This window comes from Arachis duranensis, chromosome 2 (genome assembly GCF_000817695.3).
Source record: "Arachis duranensis cultivar V14167 chromosome 2, aradu.V14167.gnm2.J7QH, whole genome shotgun sequence".
NCBI lineage: Eukaryota > Viridiplantae > Streptophyta > Magnoliopsida > Fabales > Fabaceae > Arachis > Arachis duranensis.
The window spans coordinates 71,470,060-71,480,039 of NC_029773.3; positions in this window are offsets into that span (position 1 = coordinate 71,470,060).

Here is a 9,980-nt window from a genome sequence, read left to right on the forward strand (position 1 = left end):
TTGGGTTAGGGAGCTCTGTTGTAATTTGATGGATCAATTATAGTTTTCATTCTTCTTCTTCTTTCTTTTCTCTTGATCTTACTAGAAAGCTATCGATCTTAATTCAATTGGTTAGTTGTCTTTGAAAAGAAACTCTCCATAAATGGATCTCCTTTGAGCCTTGGAAAAGCGATGAGAAGATCATGCTAGAAATGCTTTCTCATGTTGGACCAAATTGGGTTTTGGACAGATATAGTGACAAGTAATCCTCCCAACACTTTGATTTGGAAATACATGTGGTATAATCAGTGACCACACTTCATCTCTTCCCATGAGCAATTAAATCAAGGAATTAGGCAATTGTTCAAGCTTAGAGAGATTGAATTGCCAAGGAATTGGGATTCAATCACTTAAGATTGCCAAGGAGATCAATGAATGCATTGATTGAGGAAGAGATGATAATGAACTTGATCCGGAGAATGCAACATCTCCTAAACCCAATGACTTCCCCATTTCTGATCTTACCCATTCTCTTTACTTTCTGCCATTTAATTTCATGCTCATTATCCCAAATCTCCATTTAAGATTCTGCACTTTAATTTCTGTTATTTACTTTCCAGTCATTTAAATTTCTGCATCTCAATCTAAATTCTGTTTAGCTTAACTAGCATATTCTTCTAACTAAAGTTGCTTGACCAATCAATCCTTGTGGGATTTGACCTCACTCTATTGTGAGTTTTACTTGACGACAATTCGATATACTTGCCGAAGGAAATTTGTTGAGAGACATGTTTTCATGCATCAAGTTTATGGCGCCGTTGCCGGAGATTGATTTTGAATCAACAATGATTAAGTTTGAAGATCACTAGATTGAGCATTTTTCTTTTTGTTTAGTTTATTCAGTTAATTTCTTTTAGTTTATTTTAATTTTTTCCTCACCCCCTGCACCCTCTTTTATTTTTCGTTCTTTCTTTCTTTGATTACAATTCTGCTCACTAACCCACTAACTGTTTGATAATTTACATCACTCACACTAACAATTACTCTAACAAGAATAGTTTCTTCATTTTATCTCCTGTTGTGCAATCTGTTTGTTGTATGACAGGGAGAAGAGAAGGAGTTTCAACATCCTTTGATTCAGAACCTGAAAGAACCCTTTGGAGACTAAGAAGGGAAGTAAGAGGGAAAAGGATTATTGGTGCTGAGGAAGAACAGGAAGAGTATTTTGAACCCAACATGGAAGAAAATATGGAAAATAGTCATGAAGAAGAAGCTCATAATCATGTCAGAGAAGGCCATGCAAACCGGGCTGGGCAAGAAAAGAGAGTCTTAGGCTCCTATATCAATCCTAATCTAGGAAACTGTGGAAGCAGCATTCAGAAGCCCACCATACATGCCAACAATTTCGAGCTAAAACCCCAGCTCATCACTCTTGTACAGAATAATTGCTCATTTGGAGGAGGTGCTCAAGAAGATCCTAATCAACATTTGACCACCTTCCTGAGGATTTGTGACACCATGAAGTCCAATGGAGTCCATCCAGATGTCTATAGGTTGCTCTTGTTCCCTTTTTCACTAAGGGACAAGGCATTCAAATGGCTTGAATCCTTCCCAAAGGAGAGCTTAACTAATTGGGAAGAAGTGGTGAACAAGTTTTTAGCAAGATTTTATTCTCCTCAAAGGATCAATAGGCTGAGAACTGAGGTGCAAACTTTTAGACAACAAGATGGTGAGACACTTTATGAAGCATGGGAGAAATTCAAAGACCTAACAAGAAGATGCCCACCAGAGATGTTTAATGAGTGGGTTCAACTTCACATCTTCTATGAAGGTCTTTCATATGAGTCAAAGAAGGTTGTGGATCATTCATCAGGAGGCTCTCTAAACAAGAAGAAAACCATTGAAGAAGCCATAGATATCACTGAAATAGTTACTGAAAATGACTACTTCTATGCCTCTGAAAGAAGTAACACCAGAGGAGTAATGGAGCTGAACCACATGGATGCATTGTTAGCTCAAAACAAGATGATCACCAAGCAGCTAGCAGATCTTACCAAGAAGGTGGAGAAAAACCAAGTTGCAGCAGCCATCACCTCATCATCAGCTCAAAAAGGAGTAAACATAGGAGAAAAAGGTGACTGGGAGCAAGCCAACTATGTTGAAAACTCACCTAGACAAGTCCATGATCCATACTCCAAAACTTACAACTCTGGATGGAGAAATCACCCCAACTTTGGATGGGGAAACCAACAAGACCAAGGGCAAGACCAGAGATGCCACAACCTCAACTCCAACAACAATGCAACTCATCAAAACACCTCACAGAGATATTACCAACATCCATCTAACCAATCTTCTCAACCACCTAATCTCAACCCACCATCAATAACCGAGGATAGGCTCTCAAAGATTGAGGCTCTACTTGAAAACTTATGCAGAGAAGTCCAAGACAACAAAGTGTTTAAGGAAGAAGTGCGAGCCAATATCAAGAACCAAGGAGAAAACATCAAGAGATTGGAGTCCCAAGTAGGGTATCTATCTCAACAAATTCCCAAACCCACTGATGGATTCTCCAGTGATACAGAGAAGAATCCAAGAGGAGAAACAAAGAAGGTGAGATGGGAAGAATGCAAAATGATAACCACAAGTGATGAAGGAAGCTATACACCCCAACCCACATCCAAGGAAGAGCTAAAGAAGAAGGAGGTATTGAACTCATATGCACCTTTTCCTCACAAACTAAAAGGTGGTGTAGCAGGGAGAATGTATTCAAGATTCCTTGGTATGTTTGCATCTCTTGATGTAAATATACCATTCATCAAAGCCCTCCAACAAATGCCTTTCAACATCAAGTATATAAAGGAGCTACTAGCCAGAAAAAGTCCATTGAAGGGTGGACAAACAATAAAGATGAACAGGGATTGCAGTGCTCTCATTCAACCAGGGCCACCCACAAAGAAGGAGGATCCAGGGAGTTTTCACATTCCTTGTGCCATAGGAGAAACAATGATTGACAAAGGGCTTTGTGATTTGGGAGCAAGCATCAACTTAATGCCTCTCTCCCTCATGAAGAAGCTCCAAATCAATGAATTAACTCCTACTGATATAATTATCAGATTGGCTGATAAAACTCAAAAACAAGCAATAAGAGTGGTTGAAAATTTGCTGGTTAAGGTTGGGAGCTACTATTTTCCCACAGATTTTGTTGTTCTAGAAATGGATGAGAATCCTATTTATCCCATCATTCTGGGAAGACCATTCCTAGCCACAGCCAGAGCACTCATAGATGTAGAGCGAGGAGAGCTAGTGCTGAGAATACATGATGAGCAGCTCACTTTCAATGTTTTTAACCTCTCACAAGAATCAAGTCAAGAGAACAAAGAATTAAGAGAAGAGCAGAATGAAGCACTGATGCAAGAAACAAGCAGTGAAGCACAAACAACACAACTAGAAATCCCATTGGTTGGCAAGCCATATATTCAAGAAGAACCTCATCCAAAGGTAACTCAAGGGAAGCTGAGCAAACCAGAGTCATGCAAAGCTAGCAACAAAGAGTCCTTAGAGAAAGAATCTGTAGAAAGCAAGAGAGTATCAAGAGGTACAAAGAAGAAAGTTTCAAGGGGATGGAGAAATAAGAAAATTCCTACAGAAAATTTCGCTAAAGAAGCGCTTTATGGGAGACAACCCATGTTCTATACCTCTTTCTTAAACCTCTAATAATAGTAATAAGGCAATTTCCATGAAATTTCAAATCAATTTTGACAACTAATATAAAGCTCTTCTACATGCAATGTATAGTACATGATAAGTTTGGTGTTCAAAGCACACCAAGTGAGATTTGAACACACCCTATGAGGAAGATTTATTCCCCAAACTTATTGCACCATGTGATCACAAACAAGTTTGGTGTACCAACATGCATGCATGGGAAGCTTAATGGTTGATTGATTTGCATTCATGGAAAGCATTTAGTCATGTAAAAAAAAAACAAAAGAAAAAGAAATATTTTTTTTAGTTCACATTTACTTTTTCCCACCAAAAATTTCAAATAACCCATAGCATTTTCTTTTCATGTATAGGGAATCAAAAAGGACATTGATGGTACTTGATAAGACAATTGAGGAAGGGAGATTCGGCCACTACACCAAGGGAATTTCACACTTGTCTTCATGGGAAATGTCCTTGGAAGTGTTGCTATGCAACATTGGGTGTGGGCAATCTTGAAGACCAAACCAAGACCCCTATAAAGGAGTTAATCCTTGTGCTCATTCAATCCTTAAACCCCAACCGTCCACTATCAAACAACACCATCAATCCACACCTTCAATAAATTGCCATCTTTCTATATAAATCCTTTCCTACTTCCTTCCTTCGGTCATACACATATCACCCTCCACCAAAGGCTTCACAAACACCCTCCTAGCCATCTTGAGAATAACCAACAAATCAACAATCTTTCATGGCATCATCAAGCTCCAAGAGACAAAAGGGGAAGGCACCCATAGAGCATCCTCCTTTTGATGAAGGGCGATTTAAAACCTTTTATTATGCACTCCAGTATGGGTGGATGATTGAGAAAGAAATCATTTATGAACTAGGCTTTCAAGTCACAAAAGCTGAGTGTCCAGAAATCACAAAGAAGGTGGAACAATGCCGATGGGAGCTCCTCACCGATCCAATCACAAGGGTCAATGCAACTCTAGTAAGAGAGTTCTATGCAAATGCAGTTAGGCAAGACAAGGCAGATGACTCATACACAAGTTTTGTGAGAGGAGTCATGGTGGATTTTAGTCCCATGAATATCATGAGAGTGTTGAAATTGAGAAGCATACCCTTTGAAGAGGAGAGCTATCAGTTAAGAATGGACAAAAACCCCAATTATGACCAGATTCTACAGGATATATGTGTGCAAGGAGCAGATTGGGAAAGAGGCCCCAAGAGGAAGCCCAAATTTATAAAAAGAGGAGATCTCCTCCCTGAGGCTAAAGGTTGGTTCAAAATTGTACGGAGATCCATCCTCCCAGCCGGAAATAACTCAGAGGTAAACCTCAAGAGAGCAACGATGGTGCAATGTCTAATGAAGGGAGGAGAGATCAAGGCTCATGAACTCATAGCACAAGGCATTCAGAAGCTTGCTGAGAAGAGCGATTCTGGAGGAAAGTTGGGTTATCCCAGCACTATCTTTCGCCTTTGCAAACTGGCCAGGGTAATATTTGAGGATGAAAATCCCAAGTGGATAAAGGTTGGTCTTCCAATCACTTATCGTCGGATGCATGCTGCTGCAACCCCACTACCTCCACGAAGGGTACGAAAGAGCCCAGCTCATCAAGCCGAAGAAGAACAACATCCACAGGAACAAACTTCAGCCACCTTAAGCATGCAGCAATTGCAAGAGGCTATCTAGGCAATGCATGGAAAATCAAGGGGCACAAAGGGAGTTTCAATTGCAATTAATAGACCGCCAAGAAGGATCATTCTCTAGATGGATGGATCAGCAAGGGGAATGACAAAAACAATTGATGGACTAGCAATTGGAACAAGAAAGACAATGGAGTGAATCCTTCCACAACCTGAATCAAAAGCAAGATCAGCAACAAAAAGCCATCCAAAGGCTAACCAACATCCAAGCACATCAAGGTGCACACATCCATGAGATGCATCGGAAACAAAGAGAACAAGCAGATCTTTTTGATGAATATAGAGCATTTTCGGAAGGTGTCTACATGAGTGAGACTGGGTATCATGTGAATACCCAAGCCATACTTGGGTACCTAGTCGGACAACTGCCTGTTTTGCATCCTGGGATAACAAAATATGAAGATGTAAAAGATGAGTTAGCACGAGTGGAGCGTGAAATGATAGAACAAAGTCATAAATTAGTAAGGAAGGCACTGGAGGATTGGAAGATAGCCAGAATGAATCGAATAAGAGGAAGCACAAGTGGACAAAGTAAACTTCAAGAGGGCAAGGAAGCAGAAGAACATGAGCATACCAATAAGTGAAAGGTGGTGATGTTCCTTCTTAGTTTACCTTTTTCAAAGCTTTAAATAAGAAAAATCATGTATGAAATAGAACATGCTTCCATGGTAGCTTAGGACTTTCAATTATGCATTTAAGTTTTATTGCTTAGGCTAAGTGTGCTAGCTTAATGTCTTAAGTGTTCACTTTCACCTTTCTTACTTGTATGCTTGTCTTTTTAAGTTAATCAAAAAGAAAATGTTATGAAAAGAACAAGAGTGGAGTTATTTTATGAAGTGCATTCTGAATGTTTGTGGTAGGTTGATTAGTAAGCTAAGTTGGTTCACCAAAGAAGGAAAGAAAGCAACTATCTATCCTAAGTCCTTTGTTTGAGACACACCTTTTGAGACTAGCTAAACAATAAGATCCCAATAAGAAAAGAGGAAGAGCAATAAAAGTGAAAAGGAAAGAAACACAATAAGAAACAATGCTAGGCATCAAGGGTTTCAAAATTGAGGCATGTGTCTGTGGTGTTTAAGTACAAATGATATACTTATATGAATAAGCTCTTAGGGGTGCATTATCACTTGGTAACTTGGATTAACTAATCTGGAATTATCAGCTAAAAGTCCACTATCAAGAGTAACATTTGCTACAAAACACTTAGTAACCCAAAGAGGTGCTGGACACCAAAGTCTCAAGAGAGGAAAAATAACAAAACATATGCCTGTGGTATGTATGTATGAGGGAAAGACTTTGAAAAAGAAGGAAGGATCAATAAGAAAGAAGTCTTAAAGGATGCAATCAAGAAAGTGACTAAGGATTTGATAAAGGCTTGAAACCTAAAGGGAAAGAACCTAAGTTGCTATGCATGAAACCCCATAAACTAGGAATGCTACTTCTATTTTATCTTCTTGTTATTTCATTTCATTCTTCTTATGCTTCAGTACTTGCTTAGGGACAAGCAAGCTTTAAGTTTGGTATTGTGATGCCAGGGCATCTAGGCCAGTTTCACTGACCTTTTCTTTACTGTTTTAGGGTAGTTTCATGCATTTTCTTAGTGAATAAGGCAAGTTTTGGATGAAATTACACTTACACCTTGATTCAAGCAACTTTTGTGAACTTTGCATAATTCATGAGTATTTTGCTAGAATTGCATGATAAATTGATGATGCATAATCTCATGACTTTGGCTAGAGCTTTGATGCACTTTAATTGCTTGATTTCAGGGCAAAAGAGGCAAGGAAGAACCACGTTAGTATTCACGTTAACCTAGTTAACGTGAACACTAACGTGGAATGGTAAAGCTTGCAACGTTAATGAGAAAAGTGATCACCAATAATGCCTGCGAAGCCATCCAAAGCTCACGTTACTTGCCACGTTAACTAAGTTAACATGGTAGTTAACGTAGAAGAGAAAGGAACTCCAACATTAATAGAAAAAGTGAACATCACTAACATTGGAGAACTTGGCAATGATCCACGTTAAGAGTCACGTTAACTTAGTTAACGTGAACTCTAACGTGGAAGAGGAAAACAAAAGCCAACATTAGTGACACTCACTTTTGTCACTAACATTGGACCAACTAGCATTGCCTACGTTAACTTTCACGTTAAGACTATTAACATGAAAGTTAACGTGGAGTTGAGATCAAAGAGCCAACGTTAGTGACACTCACTTTTGTCACTAACGTTGGAAGATGGCATCACTACTACGTTAAGAGCCACGTTAACTTAGTTAACGTGAGTTCCAGCGTAGAGAATGTGGCATTTGGAGCGTTAGTGACAAAGGTGAGTGTCACTAACGCTCTTGAAGGTGGATCACACCTACGTTAAGAGTCACGTTAGCCATACTAACGTGGACTCTAACGTAGGAACAAAGGGGCACTAAGCAACGTTAATGGGAAAAGTGATTCCCATTAACGTTTGCAAAGGGGTACAAGCCAACGTTATTGGGAAAAGTGAGTCCCAATAACGTTGGCCAAATTTTGAGAAAGCAACATTAGTGGTCACGTTAAGACCACTAACGTTGGATTTAACGTGGATATATGAGGTTGGAACGTTAGTGGAAAAAGTGAATGCCACTAAGGTTCTCGAACCCACAATGGCAATCAACGTTAAATCTTACCAAATACCTAAAGCCTAATTCATATTTCTCTGCAAGTTAGGCCCACTAAAGATGAGAACTGCTTCAACTCAAGATCCAAAGCCCACATCCAAGACTTGAAAAACTCACTAGAAGATCAAGAGGAGTAGTATATATAGGAGTAGTTTTGAACTATAGAGAAGCTTGGTACTTTTGGGAACTACTCTCTATAGATTTACTTTTCTGCACTTTTAGCATGGATTCTTCTTTACTGCCATTTTTCATTTCTAGAGCTATGAACAACTAAACCCCTTTCATTGGGTTAGGGAGCTCTGTTGTAATTTGATGGATCAATTATAGTTTTCATTCTTCTTCTTCTTCTTTCTTTTCTCTTAATCTTACTAGAAAGCTTTCGATCTTAATTCAATTAGTTAGTTGTCTTGGAACAAAAACTCTCCATAATTGGATCTCCTTTGAGCCTTGGAAAAGGGATGAGAAGATCATGCTAGAAATACTTTCTCATGTTGGACCAAATTGGGTTTTGGGCGGATATAGTGACATGTAATCCTCCCAACACTTTGATTTGGAAATACATGTGGTATAATCAGTGACCACACTTCATCTCTTCCCATGAGCAATTAAATCAAGAAATTGGGCAATTGTTCAAGCTTAGAGAGATTGGATTGCCAAGGAATTGGGATTCAATCACTTAAGATTGCCAAGGAGATCATTGAATGCATTGATTAAGGAAGAGATGAGAATGAACTTGATCCGGAGAATGCAACATCTCCTAAACCGAATGACTTCCCCATTTCTGATCTTACCCATTCTCTTTACTTTCTGCCATTTAATTTCATGCTCATTACCCCAAATCTCCATTTAAGATTCTGCACTTTAATTTCTGTTATTTACTTTCCAGTCATTTAAATTTCTGTATCTCAATCTAAATTCTGTTTAGCTCAACTAGCATATTCTTCTAACTAAAGTTGCTTGACCAATCAATCCTTGTGGAATTCGACCTCACTCTATTGTGAGTTTTACTTGACGACAATTCGGTATACTTGCCGAAGGAAATTTGTTGAGAGACAAGTTTTCATGCATCAATTTTGCTTCAAATTCTTAATCATCAATCTTGAAACTTTCAATTCATGATTCTTCATTCTTCTAATATGGAGATGTGCAACTTGTATTCAATTCCAATTCAATTTGATTTCAAACTTTTCAATGTTCTAGTATGTTGTAGTTGTACTACTTTTTTGAATATTCTTGATTTAATTTTCTAACAATCAATGAAAACAATTAATTAAATTCATAAAATTCAGAGATTAATGGGATATGGAATGAAAATCTGCGTTGGAATCCTCGCACATGCTTCGGAAAGATTTTGCCTCCCAAAAATTTCCACCTTGCATCCCCATTCGGAGCAATATATACGCGGATAGGGCTGTCAAATGGGCCAACCTAACCCATTGAAGCCTAGATCGATTAGCCCACGGGTTATACAGGCTAACCCATTTAAGCCTACTTTGATCGTGGGCCTAAATTTTATAGCCCATACCATTTATGGCCAGCCCAACGGGTTAAATGACTGGACCGTTTATTTGTTGATTTTTTTTGAATTTTTTTTGAAAGAAAAAAACTAAAAAAGTCCAATTTTGAGGAGAAAAACTAGTGTATATATTTGGACAAAAAAATCTTGTTTGGAACAAATAAAATTAAAGTTCTAGTAAACAACTAAATACATTTGATTTGAGTAACTGTTATGCTCTAAATTTATTATTTTAACTCAAAACAGAATTACAGAACCACATTCACATCCAATTAGTGATTCCATATTTCTAATTCTAATATTTCTAATTAAAGGAGTATTTGTAATTCCCCTCATATAATTAACAGAGTATTATAAACTAACATAGCAACATCATAATTCTACCAAAAAGCCATACAAAAGTGAAAAG